At 38.9% G+C, this 21292-nt stretch overlaps 1 long non-coding RNA gene across 2 annotated transcripts in view; it reads right to left on the reverse strand.

Moving 5' to 3' along the window:
• Positions 1-417: 417 nt before the first annotated feature.
• Positions 418-21292, reverse strand: part of LOC309647160 — a 36384-nt gene continuing 15509 nt past the window's right edge. For both annotated transcript variants that reach the window (XR_014255840.1, XR_014255841.1), the window contains one exon: positions 418-10882. This is a non-coding gene — a long non-coding RNA (uncharacterized lncRNA). The remainder of the gene's footprint in view (positions 10883-21292) is intronic.

Genomic DNA, 21292 nt, shown 5'->3' on the forward strand with positions numbered 1-21292 from the left:
GACAGAAGACATAAATAGACATTTCTCTGAAGAAGACATACAGATGGCCAGTAGGTACCTGAAAAGATGCTCGACATCATTAGAGAAATGCAAATCAAAAGTACAATGTGGTATCACCTCACATTGGTCATAATGACCGTCATCAAAAAGTCTACAAAGAAAGGGAACACCCCTACACTTCTGGTAGGAATGTAAATTGGTGCAGCCACTATGGAAAACACTATGGAGGTTCCTTAAAAAACTAAAAGTTGAGTTACCATATGATCCAGCAATTCCACTCCTGCCCATATATCCAGAAAAGATGAAAACTCTAATTCAAAAAGATAAATGCACCTCAATGTTCACAGCAGCACTATTTACAATAGCCAGGACATGGAAGCAACCTAAATGTCCGTCAACAGATGAATGGATAAAGAAGATGTCATGTACACACACACACACACACACACACACACACACAGTGGAATATTACTCAGCCATAAAAAAAGAATGAAATATTGCCATTTGCTGCAACATGGATGGACCTAGAGATTATCATACTAGGTGAAGTAAGTCAGGCAGTGAAAGATATATGATATCACTTATATATGGGATCTACAAAATAATACAAATGAACTTATTCACAAAACAGAAACAGACTCATAGATATAGGAAACAAACTTATGGTTACCAAAGGGGAAAGGGTGGAAGAGGGATAAGTTAGTAGTATGGGATTAACAGATACACATTACTGTAATAAAATTGATAAACAACAAGGATTTACAGTATAGCACAGGAAACTATGCTTAATGTCTTATAATAACCTATAATGGAAAAGAGTCAGAAAAAGAATGTGTGTATATATATAGATATATATGCTTGCTGTACACCTGAAACTAACACAATATTGTAAAGCAACTATAATTCAATTAAAAAAAGAGTGAAAAAAATCATCTGTCACCCAGTCTAGACCACAATTGTACTGGAATAATCTGTCTTATTTAACTACTTTTGGAACTCTGGAATCTACTGAAGGCTTGCAACTTCTGGGGAGAGGCTTGGATAGTAAATTGTGCTTAATTTTGATCAATTTCAGCTCTTAGTGTGGTAGCAGCTGCCTATCTTCCACCTCTAGTCCCCTGGCAGGCAGCTGTACACATGTTTCTGAAACAACCTGCACACAGCTTGTGGGAATAATGGTGGGAAAAAAGGAATATTTCCTCCAAATATCAGGGATCTGATGTTCCCAATCATAGAGGTGCAGACAAAGAGAAGAGTAGTCATTGCAGTTACACTTCCCCCATTTTTGCAAGCCCTTCCTCCTCCTGCTGAAGTGATTTCCAGGGGATTTAAAGAGCTGGCACCATTTTTTTTCTCTGCACTTCATCTTTCTCTTGTTCCCCTTTTGGGATCCAGACATTAAAGACTAGGACACTCAAAAGCAACTGCATATATAGAGAAAATTGGAAAGTGGCCACATATGCCCACACAAAGGTATAGGCCCATAAAAGACCTGAGAAGACCTTGAGTTTACACCTCGAGCTGATCCTTGGCACAGAGACAGCCTATAGCAATCAGGAAAAAAATAATAAAACAGCAATCCCTGGGAAAAGAGGAGAATCTGGTTTCCACAGTTACCACATTATTAGATTCAAATTGTTCAACAAAAAAATCACAAAGCATACAAAAAAACAGCAAATTGTGGCCCATTCAAAGGAAAAAGTAAATCAACAGAAACTGTCCCTGATGGCATATTTACCAAACAAAGACTCTAAAACAACTATCTTAAAGGTGTTCAAAGAATTAAAGGAAGATGTGCAGGACATCAAGAAAACAATGCATGAATAAAATGGAAATATCAATAAAGAGGTAGAAAACCTAAAAAGAAATGGAAAAGAAATTCTATAGATGAAAAATACAATAACTGAAATGAAAATTTACTAAAGAGATTCAAAAACAGATTTGAGCAGGCCAAAGAATGAAGTAAGATATGAAAATGGAAACTATTGAGTCTGAGGAACAGGAAAAAAAAGACTGAAGAAACGTGAACAGAACCTAAGGGACCTGTGGGACACAAAAAGCAGACCAACATACACATTGTGAGAGTCCCAGAAGGAAAAGAGAAAGGGGCAAAGAGAATGTTTGAATAAATAATGGCTGGAAACTTACCAAATTTAATGAAAGATATAAACATCCAAGAAGCTTAATGTAGAATAAATGCAAAAGAATTACAGTGAAGCACATTATAAGCAAACTTTCAGAAGACAAGGACAAAGAGAGAATCCTGAAAGCAGCAAGAGGAAAGCAAATCATCACATACAAGGGATCCTCAATAAGATGATCAGCAGATACCTCATCAGAAACTTTGGAGGCAAGAAGTCAATGGGTCTATATATTCAAAGTGTTAAAAGGAAAAAAATAAACTATAAACCAAGAATCCTATATCTAGCAAAACTGTGGTTTTGGAGAGCTGTGGTTTTGATATTGCTTATATGTGGAATCTAAAAAAAAAAAAAAAATGGTACAAATGAATCTATTTACAAAACAGAAATAGAGATGTACAAAACAAACTTATGGTTACCAAGGGAGAAAGCAGGTAAGGGATAAATTGGGAGATTGGGATTGACATATACACACTACTATATATAAAATAGATAACTAATAAGAACCTAGTGTAAAGCACAGGGAACTCTACTCAATACTCTGTAATGATCTATATGGGAATAGAATCTAAAAAAGAGTGGACATATGTATACATATAACTAATTCACTTTGCTGTACAGCAGAAATGAACACAACATTGTAAATCAACTATCCTACAATAAATATTAATTTAAAAAAAATGAAAGCAACCCGTGTCCATCACTGAAAAAAGTCAATAAGCAAAATGTAATGTGTACAATGGAATATTATTCAGCCTTAAAAAGAAATTCTGATATGTGCTACAACATGGATAAACCTTGAGGACATTGTGTTAAGTGAAATAAGCCAGTCACAAAAAGACAAATACTGTATGATTCCACTTATATGAGGTACTTAGAGTAATCAAAATCATAGAGACAGAAAGTAGAATGGTGGTTGCCAGGGACTAGGGAGAGAGGAGAATGGGGATTTATTGTTTAAGTACAGAGTTTTAATTACAGATGAAAAGAGATAGATGGTGGTGACGGTTGCACTATGCTAACGTGTTTAATATCACTGAACTGTACACTTAAAAACGATTGAGGCATTTTTTTTTAATCTTTCCAAATGGCTTTTTAAAAATTTATTGGGGTATAGTTGCTTCACAATGTTGTGCTAGTTTCTGCAGTACAGCGAAGTGAATCAGCCATATGTATACACATATCCCCTCCCTTCTGGACTTCCCTCCCATCTAGGTCACCACAGAGCACTGAGTAGAGTTCCCCACGCTATACAGCAGGCTCTCATTAGTTATCTATTCCACACGTAGCAATGTATACATGTCAGTCCCAATCTCCCAATTCATCCCACCACACCCCCTTTCCCCCCTTGGTGTCCATATATTTGTCCATCGACATGAATGGATAAAGAAGATGTGATATATATACACAGTGGAACTCCGCCATTAAAAGGAACGAAATTGGGTTATTTGTAGATACGTGGATGGACCCAGAGACTGTCATACAGAGTGAAGTAAGTCAGAAAGAGAAAAACAAATATAGTATATTAACACATACATGTGGAATCTAGAAAAATGGTACAGATGAACCTATTTGCAAAGTAGAAATAGAGACACAGACGTAGAGAGCAAATTTTATGTTATGTGTATTTTACCACAATAAAAAAAAAATTTAAGAATGAAAGAGGAGAAAAAAACATGTTATATTAGATTGTAGTCCAATTTCAAGCTGAAGAATGTAAATCATTTTCCAAGATACTTTTTGTGCCCTGCATGGGGACTTAAGTTTAGAGGATTTGTGGACACAAATCGGAGGCTCAAAGCAGTAGTCTGAGCAGGATGTGTGTGTTCTGCATCCATCATGTGGTAAGATGAGTTTCCCAGGCTGATTTCCCTGCTCTGATTCTCTTAAAATATTGGCATGCAAATTGTCTAAGGTGGACCTCCAACCAAGACTGCAGGAAACCACAACACTGAATGTTTAAGCAAGGTCTAAAGTAGATCATTCACTTGCCTATTTCCTAGGGGGACTTTAATAAAGAAGCTTTCCCTCTGAGTTTAAAATCGTGCCATTTTGAAAGCTGGGTAAACTTTCTAGCTCTAACCTCTAGATGGCATCAAATATGACCCCAGCCACTAAACGAGTGGTTTCCTTAATGCCTGATTGGCTATATTTGTCAGATTGTTCTTCTACTAAACAGAAATTAAAACCAAAGGGGAAAGAGTAGTTTTATTTCCTGTGGCTTTCTCTTCACCAGATAGAGGAAAAGGGAAATACTTAATTAAGAGGGAAAATGAAGAAAAGAGGAAGCAATTACATCGTGTAATCCTCCAGTGCATGTGTAGCCAAATGTAGCTCCTCAGAGAAATTCACTCAGTGGCTTTCACATCAGGCCAAACAACTGGCTCCATGCCAGAAAAGAGAAAGCAAATGCTCAAATGCTATGGAACATTCAGGAAGATTACTCACTGGAGTATACCCTGTCCATTCCCACAGACATAGGCAAACATGGCTCTCAACCTTGAACATTTTCTTTGGCTCTTACTAAGTTATGGGTTTCTCAAGGGAGAAGCTGCTAGGCATGTGTGAAGTTTGTTTTCCTTCAACAAAAGTGTCACTGTTCCGCTCCTGAGAGTGTATTACTTCTGCTGCATCTGCCTTAGAGCTCTGCTCAGCCCTCTTTGTTACTGAGGCATCAGCTTGGAGCATGACTCCGACACACAAACTCCCCACACCCAAACATACTCTCGGTGTATAGAATGCTTCTTGGAAAAAGCACCTCAGCCTGGCAGATGGACACATGTGTCCTGAGATGAATGAGCTATGTAGACCAAAGCTGTCATCAAAATTCCCCAAACTATAATACCAGTCGTTAATGTCTAAAACTACACGGAAATATGTGTGGCCGAAGCCCAGAAGAAATAAAAATCAATACACCTTCTTGTTATGTTTCTTGGAACAGCAGTCCAGGAAGTAAAGAATTACAGTGTGGACCTAGATATATTTTTTCACATTCTTACAGATGCATGATATTAAAGACAGTTATTAAATAAAAGAAACATGCTTGAGGGCATTTTTTGAGGAATAAGGCTAAAGAACTTCCTGAACATTCAACAGATGCATGAAAGTACTGTTTATGTACAGCCAGATTGCTGTATCCATACTGCAGTGCAGCGCAGTGCTGGCCTTGGTGGCATACAGCTGAACAGGAATTTACAGGCTGGTGGCAAAGGCATATAATAAAACATGCAAATAAAGAGTGACAAAAGTTATAACAGAAAAAATAGAGGGCTGTGGCATTAGGGGGCCTACACTAACATAAAGGGTCTTTCTGAAAACAAGTGATGAGATCCAAATAATTTTAACTTAAGCTTCCTGTGAGAGCTGCTTTTTGAAGTTTTGGTATGAATGGAAGTGTGTTAAAGTACCATCTCTCCATCTTTCTGTATCAGATAAAAGTCAGAGCCAAATGAGGCAGACAGAAAGGTGGAGATGCTCCCATTGCTTTGAGAGTTGCTACTGCCTGGAGGGAGCTGACAATAGAGAAATTATTAGTCCCAACCCTTAACCAGAGGACACGCAACGGTGTCTTCTTTGTTCACATTTTCATGCAAACCTCACTCTACAGTATTAGCTTGCTCATCTGCACAAAGGACTGGGATTTCAAGCCATTTTGGATAAGTACATATGGAACTAGGAAGCATAACTCTCATATATATTTCAATATCACTTTATCTTATATTAATGGAATCAACATATTAAATTGTGCTATACTACCTACAACAGTTATAATAGGGAAGTTATCCATTCCTTCTGGAAATTATTGCTGTTGCATGGACCCTATCAATTAAAAAGGAAAACCAGGGGTTAAATTCACTGGCTATGAGAGGGTAAAGTTAACTATGATTAGTAGAAATAAAATGACTTAATTTGAAAGTACACAGGTCAGTGAGACCTTATCAAAGAGACACAAACTAGGGAGAAACCGCAGATGGAACTGTAGAAAATGTCTCATTCTTGTGACCATGAAATTAAGGGAAGTCAATGTCAGTGTTCAAGTGGTGGAGAAGCTCCAAAGAGCTCCAAAGAGGTCAATGTCAGTGTTCAAGTGGAGGAGAAGCTCCAAAGAGCTCCAAAGAGGTGAACCCCTGCTCCATTAAAGGTAGCCTCAGAAAGCAGCATGCTTCCTTCACCATGCTGGTGAAATTATTATAATGAAAAAATTATAAACATCTAAAATAAATAGTAATTACAACCAGAGTGACATAATTTCTGGTTTTCTCCATCTTGAGGGAAGATCCAAGAAGGAACTTGCGAAGGAATTTTGTGATTAAAAAAAATGAGATCAGCAAGGAAAAGAATTTGAGTTCCATATTCCAGAGCTCCTGGGCTAAGTCAGTATGGATAATAAATCATGTAGTTTCATGAGGTCTGGCCCACTCCCCTCCCGAACAGTATAGCTGCTAGGAAGGAACCTTGGAAGAATAGGAGGTGACAGAAAACTCATTTCCTGGTAACTTGTAAACTTTGCTTTAGGATGGGAGCAATCCTAGCACGGACAGCTGCTCAGCTGGTTTTCCCTCCCCCTGTTACTGTCAACTGCTACTGCTACAAGGGCAGCTTGCTCTCACCAGGCACTTGCTATGCGTCAGACAGACATGGTTTTATCATTTCCATTTTCAGATGAGGAAAGTGAGATTAAGTAACTCAACCAAAGCTACGAAAAGCACTAGGTGGAAGGGCAGTATTGAGATCCAAGCCTTCTGGCCATGAAGCCCATGTTCTCAAACTCTGGACTACAAACTTTGTTTATTAATGTAGCTGCCTTAATTCCTTCATGTCTTAAAAGACCTATACTGCTGACCTCCAAAGTACTGGGCAAGGCGATCCACTATTTTGAGAAAATAAAATATTAGAACTTCTTCAGAAAATATCAGAACATCTTTTTCTATTTATTTTCAGTCAAAAAATAAGAAATTGTTATGCCAATATTTAGTATACTGGTTGAGCCCAGTGCATGAGTCAGCTTGTTTGCTGGGCACCCAAATACAGCATGGGGTATTCTGGAGGAGGAAAGGGGCTCACCCGCTTAGCGGTTCACAGTGGAACCTTCCCTGTTCTTTCAAGATATTGCAGCATGTTGCAGTTTACTGTACCTAGGTAGATACAGGTGATGTTTTAACAATGAATAAAAAGTAAATGCTTTTTTAAAAATTTGCTTAGGAGAGCATTTGGAAACTAGTTATTTGAAAATGTGTGTGTAGTTATATGTTTCTGTTGCAAAAGACATAATTTGTGTGTCTATCAATCACCTTTCTGATCACTTCAACACTCTCTGCCCCCCCTCTCTCCTGTCCAGTCCCTGTGTGGTGCATAGACTCTGGCGTCCTTCAAGCAGTTGACAGCACCCAGCCTTGTACCTGTTTGGGATGCTTCTTTCTTGCCTCCCACCCCAGGTTTTTCCTGTTGACTTGGAGGGGTGAAAGGCTACAGGACCCGGCTGAGCACCCACACAAGTGCAATCCAAAGTGAATTTATGGAGGATGGGAGTGAGACAATACATTTTCGCCATTCCTTCCCCTGGAGGGACTGTCCTGAGAAGCAGTCATTTATATAGCCTTTGTGAAGACCATCTCTCAAAATCGAAAATCAGTCATGCTCTGTGGCCAACTCAATAATACATCCTTGACAGGCTCTCCTTTTCCATGTCCCTCCCTCCTGCTCCCTAGGATTGTACAGTTCTAAATAAAACCCAGGTTCTGCTTTCTGGAAAACCCAGGCTAAGGCAGGATGTGCCCTCTAAAATCTCCCTTATCTGTACCAAGAAAAAAAGTGGAAACAAAATATTATAACCAGTTTCAATATCCGCAAAGTAATATATTAGTTGGCTTTAATCTCATTTGTAAAAATACAAAAATGCACCACCTTCCAAGGAGTATGCAAGAGCAGCTGATTAAATCAGGAATGATAGGAATGTTTTTGCAGAATTTAAACAATAACAATAAAAAAGTCTTTGTATAAAGGATGATTGACAAATGCATATCATAATTAAGGGCAGCTAACGATGTACCTCTTCCATAAGGACCCAAGTATATTTGTGAGGCATCTTTCTCAGCTAAGAACTTAGAAACAGATCTTTGTATAGCTAATCACAAAGTGTAGGCCATGATTCAAACCAAAAATAATGAAGTATATTCAACCACATTTATGAAAACAAAAAATTTTTGTATTGTTAATAAAACTTTAAAATTAATTTTTAAATATATCATCTTTAGCTTTTTATTTTCTATTTTATGGACACTTTATGATTCCTACACATACAATTTTAAATCAGTAAATAAACATATATTGGGATGAATCCTCAAAATTATTCTATTAATGGGATGTGTGTTCAGAAAATATTTGGAGACCACTGACACAGATTGCCTGAACTTGATTCCTAATTCAGCCTCTTACAACCTGTGTGACCTTGGACAAATTACTTAATCTTTCTGAATTTGCCATTTGTAAACTGAGAATGATAATAATATTCACCTTGTAAAACTGCCATGAGGATTGTAGGTAAAAGGTTAGGAAATGCACCTGACACATAGCCAGGAACGCACAAATGTTTATTATTATTATTAAAACGATGCTAATGCAAGCGCAATATCTTCTTTACTTGCCCGACAGAAAGACCACTAGCCAATACAGGCAAAGTATTATATAACCGGGTGCTATCAAAGTCTGGGGTAGGCGTTCCTGAAAGTAAAAATCCCCCTAGAAAAGGTAAAGAGCCTTTCAGAGAAGAAACTTTTCAGGTTTAAAAGAGTTTTACAGATCTGGTCCAAGCCATTTACAGTCTGCCCTCCGTATCCACAGGTTCAGCATCCGAGGATTCAACCAAAGAAGGATCAAAAATTCTGGGAACACTTAAGAAAATCTGAGAAAATCGGACCGCAGTTGGTTGAATCCGTGGATGCTGAACCTGCGGATAGGGAGGATGGACGTACTACACAGTTTTACACAAGAGACTTGAGCGTCTGCGGATTTGGGTATCCGCGGGGAGTCCTGGAACCAATCTCCCGTGGATACCGAGGCAAGACTGTATTTTACAAATAAGAAAACTGTGGATCAAAGGGGTGGATTCATTTTCCAGGCGAATAAATGGTAGAGCCACTTCTGTCTTAATTCTGCACACACAAAGGTCTTCACACAATAGATAAGGCTCTGGCTTTACTGCAGTCAAAAACGTCTACACCCTCACCTTTCCGTCCCTGAAGTCTGCCAATCACAGTGGTGAAAAAAATGATATTTGTAAAATGGGAATGATAATAATATTTACCTTGTAAAAAATAACACAACTTAAGGATGACAGCTCTGAAGAATGACAGTGAACTTTCAAACATGGTACCAATTGCAGCCAACTGCAATCCAAGTAGCAGTTCTGTGAGTCGAACCAGAAACCATTTTCTCCCAAGACATTATGTATAAAGTAGGCTATGGTAAGTTTACAGCCCCTAACACTCCCTAACCCCCTTTCTACCTTATTTTTCCTCCATTGCAGTTATCAATATCTTAACGTGTTCTGTGTGTTGCCGATTTACCTTGTTAGTGACTGTCTATTCATCGACAGTGAAAGCTCCAGAAGGGCAGGGGTTTTTGTCTGTTTCCCCTGTGCAAATATTTACTGAATGAATGGATATGACCTTCTGAGTCATTCCTGCCACTTTGCCTGTTAACCCTTGGCTTCTATGAATACACGGTAGCACCGATTTCCTAAATTAAATTTCACAGACGCCTCCTAGACACCTGACCACATAGAATTGGTTCTTCAAATAAATATCTGATTTCAATGATTTGATTAAAATGTACTATTACAGTACATGCTAGCTAAAGCCTACTAATTCTATTAATGGCAGCTAAAATATCATTTCCTAAGGAAAATCATCTCTAACCCCTGAGACAAGGCACTTCTCATATTAATGACTTCCATTGTACACTTTACTTTTTGTCTTGTTGCATTTACCACAACTGTAATTAAATCACTATATATGTCACTTATTTGTTCAATGACTATCTTGTCTGCTAAACTGTAAATTCCATGAAAACAGGGACCATCATGTCCATCACTGTATTTCCAAGACCTAGCAGAACCTAGCAAATAGTAAACACTCAATAAGCACACACCAAATGAATGAACAAGGAGAAATTTAATAAGTATTCCATCTTGAACTGATTCTGGAGAAAAAAAAAAAAAGGATTTAACAGCACATGATATAAGCTATAAATTTGGTCCTTGAAGTCATTTAAGCAAACTCTAGAGAGCTGAGTAACTATTCCTTCAAATGAAGCCAGTTCCTAGTTTTTTTCCTCTAAAGCTGATGATATACAGTTACTTCTAGGAAGATATTTTCAGTTATTTCTTTTATATTCCCCAAATCAATATTGCAGGCTCAATAAGGAAAACTTCAATCTCCCAGCAATTTTGCCTTTGACCCCAAGTGAATTGTACTGTCCAGGTTCCTGGTTTCCTTCCAAAATCTGTATCTGGTTTTAAGATAAATTTTCCCAAATAAGCCATAAACATGATTTTGATGACTGAAGAATATTTTCATTTTAGATGAATAAACCAGAGGTAATTCAGACTTTTAAAATTTGTGACCTATGTAATTTGTGACCTATGTACCTACACATACTTGCTTTCATTTCCAAGTTTCCATCACTGTGAGCTCTTAGAGTGAAATAATATCCTTTTTTCTCTTGAGCGTTTTTCCTGGTTCCTAGGAGAATAAAATAGAAGCAAATTAAACCAAGTTTCTTTCATGTTAAAGAGATATATAAGAGCAAGTAAAACCCCCTACCCACACACATATAAACAATTCCCTGCCAAAATAATATTGTGTTCATCTTACAATATCCTTAGAGTTTAAGAATTCACAGAAGATTTAACATAATGGCAGTCAATACTTGGAACTAGACAGTCTGGAAAGAAGGAACGATCCTGTTTAGTCCTGGCAATTCACAAACTTACCTGAGAATTTCAGAAAGAAAGAGATATAGTAGAATAATGTACTTGCAGTGAGTGAAGAAAAAAATCATGTTTCTGTCTAATTTAATAATTTTGTATTCAATTCATACCATATGCTAGGTTTAAAAGACTTAAGAGTTTCATACTAGAACAGAAAGGACTTTCTGCTGGGATAGTGGTGGCTTGAATTGAGCCACATACTTTCCATTTTAAGTAGAACTACTTTATTCTTTGACTAATAGATATGGGGCAGTGGGGAGAGAAATAAGATTTTTTTTTTTCACAAACAGGAAAAGTAGAAAAGAGAAAGAGAGCTTGAGAGGACAGTCTTCTTATTGGCAAAATGTGTATAATCTAGACCTTTCAACCCCAAAATGAGGGAAACATGAAAGCTTAGTACATCCCAACTTACTGAAAGTAGATAATTTAGAACATGATATAAGAAGTTGACTAGAGCAGTGGCTTTCTGCTTTGCTACACAATGAAACTATTCCAAGAACTCTAAAAAAGCACTGATGCCTGGGACCCACCCATAGAGATTCTGATATAATTAATCTGGGTGTGGCATGGGCATCTGGATTTTTCAGAGCTCCCCAGGTGATCTAAAATGCAACTAAAATTGAAAACCACTGTGCTAAAGGAATTATTGGGATCCAAGAGTTCACAAGCCAAAGAACTCATTAATACCAACGAGTCAGAGAAAACAAGAAAGATGTGAAGATGAAAGTAAATCTGGTTCTGTCCTTGGGACCCGTCTGGCAAAGATGGCTAGCTTGGTGTATCTGAAAGATGGTGTGACCAGAAATTTCTGTTAGGGATCTAGGACCCTCTAGGAGACCTGGCCTCTTTTTTGGGTCCCAGGTTCACTTAGGAAAGACAAAGCCCAAGCTGGCTAGTGATAAGTAAAACAACCATATCAAGGCTTCCATGGTGGAAGGCAATGAAACATCTCCAGCTTGTTTTAAAGGACTGGTCCAGGCATAGAGATCTCTCTGAAATCAGAGTGAGAGGTGGAGGTTGATTTTTTTTAATAACCATCTCTTTAGCAGTTAGACTTTCTTGATGACATCCATGACAAATAACACATCCAGATCTTTCTATCTATTTCAGATTTTCTAGGGCAGTAAGTAATATCTCTCTTTTGTGGATCCCAAGTTGTCTAACTTTTTCATTATATGTATACATGGAGTAACAAACAAAGAATGTGTGTACCTCCTCGGGGGATAATAAAATGCTAAAGGAAATAAGACAAGAGTAATTAGAAGAGAAGTCCTAAAACAAAGAACTGGAAAATCAGAAAAAACAAGAAGAAAGGGTAGTCTGTCATGCTATTATGCCTTAAAATAACTGTCAAATTCCTAACACTAGCAAGCCAAAGTATTTCTGTACACTATATAAAGTATGCCATTCTACATTAACATTATGCCTCTATAATCTTCTTAATATCAATGGCCCTCTCTCCAGAAGCCAAAATGTGAACATTTTGTGAATGTTTGTGAACAACCTCCTGAAGAAACCAGATATCCTAAGGACTATCCTATAATGAGGTGATTAAAGTGAGTAGTATTTTGACCCATAGCAGAAGTAAGGCAGGATGGGGGAGTCTTTAATTGACTCTACTAGGCTTCAAGTTACATAGATATACTTCATGTACTCAAACACAAACAGTACATGATTGGACACAGCCAGGTGTATGTTATCTGTTGCCACAATAGTAATGTGTAACAAACCAAAAAACCTCAGTGACATTTAACAATAAATGTTTATTGCTCACATGTCTGGAGCAGTTGACTAGATGGCTAGAAGCCTCTGCTTATCTTGGCTGGGCTCACTCATATATCAGTGTTGGCTGGCTGTGAGCTAATCTAGAATAGCCTCAGCTGGGACATCTGTATCTTCAGCTCTGATCACATCTCTGATCCTGTCCTTGTGTCTCCAGAACATAGTTGGGCATATTCTCATAAACAAGACAAAGGGGCAAGAGTGTACATGCACTTTTCAAGCTTCTGATTGTATCATGTTTACTAAACTCCTATCAGCTAAAACAATAGGCCAATAAACATGGCCCAGGCCAGTATCAAAGTAGGTATACACTAGAAAGTTACACAGCAAAGCACATGGATATGGGGGCACAGGGGGTAAAGAATTGGAGCAAATTGGCAATCTACCACATCAGATTAGCCAGTATTATTTTAGTACTATTCTAGGCACTGTAGGAGGTCCAAAATTGATATAGTGCCCCATATTTTAAATGTCTTAAAGAAATGTTTTTTTTCAAAATGTGGGCCATGACCCCTTAGTGGATCATTAAATCAACTTAGTGTATTATGATCAGCATTTTTAATGGGATGGAGTGTAATGCAATGGCAGAATAGAATAGAATAGAATAGAATAGAATAGAATAGAATAGAATAGAATAGAATAGAATAGAAGAGAAGAGAATAGAATAGAAAGAATAGAAAGTATCAGAGTCTGCCATCCATAAGGTAAGTATTGTTTCATAAAACCTTTGACTGGAGTGTGTGCATGTACACACAAATGTTAGCTCCAATGAAAAATATATGTCTTACTGTAGATTTCAGAGAGAAATTTGAAAGTCACTGTTTTAAAGCATACTGAACCAAAGTAAAATTCTGATTTTGCATGTTCTTCATCTTTTATCTTTACTGCCATCAGTGAGAACCAATGAATGATGAGCTCTCAGCAAAAGAGTAAAACATAGATCTTCACTAAGCAGTGTCCCATGACCAAGAAGCCATTTGGTGGAGCGGGGAAAGTTCACCTTGCCTGTATGTCATGGTCTCAGACCTCAAAGAAGCTTACATATTGCTATTAATAGCTCAATCTAATACATAGGAAAATATTCTACAGCATCACTAAGTTGAATGTGTTACAATCAGATGATAATTGAATGATGAGTTTGAAGAAAAATTAAGATAAAATAACTCCCAAATACATAATGATAATCCTCCCAGGAGTTTTGGTTTTTGTTTTTTGTTTTTTTGGTGTTTTGTTTTGTTTTGTTTTTTGTTGTGAGCTTCTACTTTGTACTTAGGACTTAAGAACAACACTGCAAAGTGGATATTATCGTTATCATCTCTTAGCTATGTGACTTGGAGTAAAACCAAGCAGGTCCCTTAGGGACCCGCTCTAGTATACAAGCCCCTGCCCTTTGTCCCCCATCTCTTGAAATAAAAAGGCTCTGTTTCAAGCCTCCCCTGAGTCTCAAAAGGCTGACTGAAGAGTTAACCATTAGGAAAATGTGAACATGTAGTAACAAAACTAGCTATTGGGCCAGAAACTGGTAACAATTTAAACAATATATCAGCCATATAGCAGAGTCACAGGACCTTTATCTCCTCCCTGAAGGACATAGATAATAATGTCTAATGCACATTCCTAAGTTGTTTTTATAGAAACCAGACTCCTACCAGCTAGCAACTGCTGATCACAGCATGTAGTCTCCAAGCCAGTTGGGACCAGAAGGCTGATGATGTTGACTTCTGAAACATCACCCTGTTACCTCACCACCAACCAATCAGAAGAATGTCCATGGGTTGATCAGACACCCTGTAACCCCCACCCCTAATGTTGCCTTTAAAAACCCTTCCCTGAAAGCCATAGGGAGTTCTGGTCCTTTGAGCACTAGCTGCCCATTTTCCTTGCTTGACACCTGCAGTAATCACTGTACTTTCCTTCATCACAAGCCAGTGTCAGTAGATTGGCTTTGCTGTGTGTCAGGCAAGCAGACCCAAATTCCAGTTTGGTTACAGGAGCATATTATTTAATCTCTCAAATCCCCATTTCCTCATCTGTAAAAATGATACCATAATATCCACTTCATAGAATTCCTAAGTGCTTGGCACCAAGTAGGATCTCAAAGCAAAAGCTAGTTTGCCCTTTATTTATCTTTGTAACTCCCATGACACATAGCAGGATACCTAGCACATAGTAGGTGCTCAGCTAGTCAGTTTATAAAAAATGGATTATACTCTCTAGAGCCAGGAGTATTTCTTTTGGACCACCTGGCCCTTCTGTCAAAAAAAGTTCTCATGTAAAGGCAGCAATTCTCAATAGAAAATTTATCTCCCTGTCTCAAGACTGAGAATAATTGATTACTCAGCCACCTTGGAAAGTTCTTATCTCTTTTACCACCACTGATATTAAATGAGATTATCTCCTTCCTTCTTCTTGCTTCCTCAGAAAATGAGGTGTTATGACTTTTCTTAAGCTGGGGCTCTGTGGTTCTTCATTGGCATTTGACATTAAACCTTAAGTAGGTCACTTCCTATATTCCATAGGTGGTTCTGAAACAGTTCTTAATGAACAAGAGTCGTATTCCACTTATTTCGGATATTGTGTTCCCCCTCTTCTTGTGCATGCTTTCTGTCTCTGTGTGAAAATATGTTTATGGAATTTTTTGTTTCACTGACTGTCTTTTTTGCAGGGTAATAGCACAATTTTGAAAGGTTAAATGTCTTTAAGAACTCAAATTAAAATACTTAGCATTGAATAATAAATAAATGTTTTTATGGCTGTTCAATAGAACCTATAAAGAACTAAATATATTTTTAAAAAGATGAGAGGTAAGGTAAGCCTCTTTACTTTTTTTAAAATACAAACTTAACTAGTTAATATATCATTTTCCTTACATAGTCTTTAAATCTCTTTGCAGTATCACACTCTTCCAGATTCCTTTAAGAATATAATCATTCTCTTTAAAAACCATCTGATACTGATTCTATCTATTTCAAATCAAATAACCACATATGTGAAGAGAAGTGTTTCCTTTGGATATGGGATTCATAATAACTCACATCAGCTGGGTCCAAAATAAGGCAATCATTTTAGAAGTAAGTAAGTATGTATTTCTAAGAATTTTAGCATCCAAATGAATACTAGAGATGGGACTTCTTTTCACACAATATGGTTCTGCTCACTAATAAGACAGACCAAGCTTGCCTTAGATACATATATTACACCACCAAATTCATTTATATGTATGAAATACATTGTTCCACTTGATATTATTTGCATTGCACATATTTGTTTTATCCTTTAAAGGACATAATATTACAAGAGACCTGAATGCAAGAATGGGAAATGATTCTTCCACATGGAATGGGTGGAAGACCTGGGCTAGAAGATCACTATGATTCTAGAGAAAGTTATGCAATTGAAAAGGCCAGCATTTAATCAAAATAATTTGCAATCTCAACTAATTTCAATAGAACCTTAACATTGGCAAATACAACATTTATGGTTTTGAGCACTTCAAAGTGATGCTAAAATTCCAAAGCATGTCATCATTTGTAACGTTGTTCATATGTTAATTTGAACTGCATGCATTGTAATACGGCCTTACCTAAAGCAAAAATAGGAGAGAAGGGTGTGAGGAATCAGGTGACAGAGAGAAGAGCATGAGGAACATGAGGGCACTGAGCTTGGCTTTGTTGTTCTCTTATCACTGAATGTGAACAGATCATTTAATTTTGAGTTATACTTTATTACATTTTACAAGGGAACTCATTTTCTAGGAGAGTAATAATGAGGTTATATCCCTTGAGAATGTCAACAATCTAGTCCACTGCAAAATATCAACCTGAGAATCTTCCCTTACATTTCTCATCAAGAGACCCCATACTTGCAGTTAGCTGTACTTTCAACAGGTCAATTCAATACTCTGTTAGACTGACAGCTTCTGAGTGGTGCAGCATGAGATGACACCAGTGAATTCCATGATAATAAGCCCACTCCCCCATTTCCTTCATTGTACAAATGCTATGGATCAGGTAAGCCTGGACCCAGATAGTGGTGCTGGCTGAAGTTTTGTGGGCAGGAAAAGTAAACTCATTTAGAATAGGTATTTATTCTTGTTAGAGTAAATCATTGGCACTTCCAGGATGAAAAGAGCCCAATGTAGTCAACTTGTCACCAAGTAGCTGGTTGGTCTCAGCTGCTTGTGAGGAATAGTGCCCTGTCAGGGCTCAGCCTTGAGATCTGTTGCTGGCAGGTTGGACACTCAGAGTTGGCAATAGCAATATTTGCCTTCATAAGTAGGAATCTATGCTGTTAAACCCATGAGTACCTTTTACCTCTGCCTCTATGGCCTCTTCATTCATATGCTTAGTGTGTAGTTCTAAAGTGGGAAAGACATAGGCTGGCTAATGTCAACTGCCTGACTTGCATTGTCTACTAGATCATTTTAGTGCCGTTGAATAGTATATACTTTCTAGTAAGCACAAATTAATAAGTGATACAAAAATCACACTTCATGCCAACTTCCATATGTCCATCCACCTGCCTCTACCCAAGACTTTATCTGTGATCTTTCAGTCTTTTTTTCCTTCCAGGTCCTTGACCAAACTCTCCAGGACATTCATCATGGCCCAGATAAATGGACCATTTCTTCTTACTGGTAAAGTGGGTGACCAGGTAAACTGCGCAAAGCTCTACCATGGGAAGACTTTTTTCTTCAACGTTAGCTTTCAAGGCCACCTTGCTTGCAGCTGTATTGCATCTGCCATCCATTTTTGGCTTACACCCATGTACCAAGTCAACCCACCCATAAACCAACCTCAGGTTTATCCTCTTCCTTCAAATGGTTGTATGCACCTCCCTCCCCATCTCAACTTCCTGCCAGGTATGAGCTGAGGCACAGGAGCTGGCGTACCATTGTGGGTGACATGGGCGCAGGGAGTATCTCGACTGTTCATGCCGTCTGGTCCTCAGTCTGGGTCTACTCAACTTTATGACTTGTGTCCAACAGAACCCAACTCATAATAAGCAGTTCCTGATGCATGGTCACTTAGGTCTGTTGGAGTATATGACCCAAATGACAGAGCTGCTTCCACCACAGTCTGAACCTGCTGCAGAGCCTTTTCCTGTTCCAAGCCCCTCTCAAAATTGACAGCCTTTGGGGTCACATGATATATGGGCTGGAGCAGTATTCCTACATGTAGAATGTGTTCCTCCAGGACCTGAATAAGCCTAGTAGGCATTGTGCTGACTTCTTTGTGATAATGGATGAAGGTTGAGGCAAGTTGTCTTGTATTTTGGAGATGTCCCAGCATGCTCCTAGGACCACTAGACCCCTGAAAACTTTGCCCAAGTGGTAGGTCCTAAAGTCTTTGTAGAATTTATCTTCCACCCTGTAGACTGAGGACCAAAGTCTCCAGTGCGCTAACTCCTCTTGCACATCCTGCCTGAGCAGCATGCTATCAACAATGTGATAAATCAATTGATATTCTACAGGATGTCCCAGCAATCTAGATATTTTCAGACTGTATTATGACAGAGGTCCAAGACTTAACATAGTCCTAGAGCAAAACTATAAATGTATATTGTTTTCCCTCCTTGTGAATGCAAACCTTTTCTAACCTTTCCCTGATAGGGAAAGAAAAGAGTCCCATTACCAAATCAATAGCTGCAGATTGTGTAACAAGGCCATGTTAATTTACTCTAGCAAACCAGATCCCCTCTGCCACAGTCTCTGCAATCGAGGCTACTACTTGATTGAGTCTACGGCAGTACACGGTCATTCTCCAAGATGCATCCAGTTTCTGCAGGGGTCAGACTGGTAAATTAAATAGTGATATGATGGGGATCATCCTTAAGATCCTTAAGAGTGGCATTAATCTTCACTCTCTCTTATAATATGATATTACTTTTTGTTTACTATCTTGGCTAGGGATGTGGGTAGGCAGTTTCAAAGACTTCCTCTTTGCCCCCCATGCTACCATAGCTCTTACCCCACAGGCTAAGGATAAACTTGCAAATTTTTCAATTCCAATTATATATTCAGGAACTGAGGAAAAGACCACCTAGTGAGTTCACAGACCCAGTGTATCCATGGCAAGCTGGACTTTGGCCAGGATTCCATTTATTACATGTTCTTCCTATACAACAAATCTAACAGTGGGACCATAATGATGTTTCAGGTCTCCAAGTATCAGTGTCAGATCCTATGCCTAACAATCGCTGAAATGTCCTAATATTCCCCTTTCCCCATTGTACAATCACTCAGATACATAGCCATAGGTCCCACTGTGGAGGGGCTGGAGGAATCATTACCACATATACTTGCCATGGTGATACCACATCCTTCTCACTGGAACCCAGCCACGTCTTCAGGCACTGGGTTCTGGGTCTGAAAACTGGCTCAGGTCTGAAAACTGAGAAAGGGATTGTGACTTTCTATTGGTGTGACCACTCTCAGTTTCCTGCTCTTTTATGATTGTTTTCTTTGATTAAATATATGTATTGAGCAATACCATCTTTGACTCCTCTTCTATTTTACCCCTAACAATGTTATTTATATTCTGTTAACTATCTTTCTGCAATTCTCTGTAGGTTAAGCCTCCTTGGCTGCCACTCAATCCTGGCAGGTGTCCCAAAAATTGCAACCCCCGGGCTTCTGGCAGTTAAGTGTAGCCACCTGGCCTCTACAACTTCGGAACTCCGTAATCCTCATTAGTATCAATGAGCCAAGCTCTGTGACAGCCTCTCCTACCATCAGCTTTTGTCTGCAGAAGAAAGCCATGTGGAAATAGACAAAGACCACCTGAATGATAAGAAACAGAGGCTGTTTATTCAGAGCTCTCTACAGCAAAGGAGTCAGCCACCATCACTCATGTTTGACGGAGACTCAAAGGCAGGCAAGGGGAATGGAAAAGCTTCACAGTGAAAATTAAGGGAAGATTTTAGGTATGTTCTGATTGCAGGTAGTTTGCATGAGGAAGCTGGAGGCAGGCTAACTAGGAGGGCATCTTATGAGATTGTTTTCGGGAGCATATTTGGCTTTCAGTGGTTGGTCCTGAGTTGGAATCAAGAAAAAAATAACGAAGCTGCCCATTATTGGCTAAGTCCTGACTCTGGGCTAATTGCAGCAGAGGTTGTGGTTGTGAATATTTGTATATTTAGTCCCTCAGCCACCACTGAACCTCCTGGTGATGTTGGTGTCTCTCTATTCTGGGCTTGGTGTAATTCCTGGTCTTTTCTGTGAAATATACTTCTCAGCTGTGTTTTCTGACCTTGCATAATTTATCTAGTCTAGAAGACCCACCTCCCTTCTTGCATCATTTGCCACAGTAATGCAGACTTTTCAACCATGGGCCATTGTTTTCAGTGGGCTTTTGGGGTCTTTGCCAGGGTATTGAATCCTGCATTTTGCAAAAATGTCCCCAAGTTCACAAACTCACTCTTATCCAGTCTTATGTCCCAGACCTCTTGATCAAGCAACCTCAAATCCAGTCCCCTGGGAGCTCCCCAGATCCTACCAGTTAATGCTGGCTAATTCTTACAGCTCCCTTTCCTCTCTTATCAGGCCCAGCATGTCCCTAGTTGGGTTTTGCTACAACTTAACCCTAGTTATCAACCCAGTGGTCATGAGAAGAGGTAAGGGGAGATCCTGAGAGGGGGGCCTACTGCCTTGCTAAAAAGACATCACAGTGTGTTCCCACCAGGGGAGAATGCTACCTCTTAATAGGAAGGAGTGGGCCACCTCCGCAACTCTGAGTGCTCAATGAAATATGGAGAGCCCAAATCTTTGAGGGTGTCATTACAGATGTCCTCATCTGATGTGTCAAGGTCCCAGGTTTGCCCAACAAGAATCCTGGTCCTGGCATAATAGAACTTTCATTTATATTCAATCGTCTTAGTAGCTTGGCAACACTATTAAATCCTGAGTTTAGTCTTCAGCTTGTTCTGCTCCCTCACTGCAAGCAATAAGGGACTCTGCGAACCACAGCCTTTCTGGCAATATTCAATTGTCTCTTACCTGCCCTCAACTTTTCATTATGCCTCTATAGGTCATCAGTGCAACTTAGTAACAACCAGGCAATTCTGCTAGTTTTAGCAGTTGGACTGCCACTTTGTGCCAGAACATCTGTGCCCCAAGTCTCATTGGATCCAATCCCCAAAACACATCTTACCTTCTGCTTTCCTGCACCACTCCTGCAACCAACAGTGTCAGCTGGATCTTCTGGGAAGCAGACACCCAGATGGAGGTAAGAGTGCAAGAAGCATATGGGATAAGTGTACGGGATAAAGGGGGAAGGAAGAAAATTGGGCATGAAGGGCTAACTATGATGCAAACCTGACAAAGTCTCAGTCAACCCAGTTAGTAGCTCCAAGGGTAAGGAATGTCCCCCGTTGGGCAGAT

Source organism: Balaenoptera physalus (genome assembly GCF_965194825.1).
Source record: "Balaenoptera physalus genome assembly, chromosome: 17".
NCBI lineage: Eukaryota > Metazoa > Chordata > Mammalia > Artiodactyla > Balaenopteridae > Balaenoptera > Balaenoptera physalus.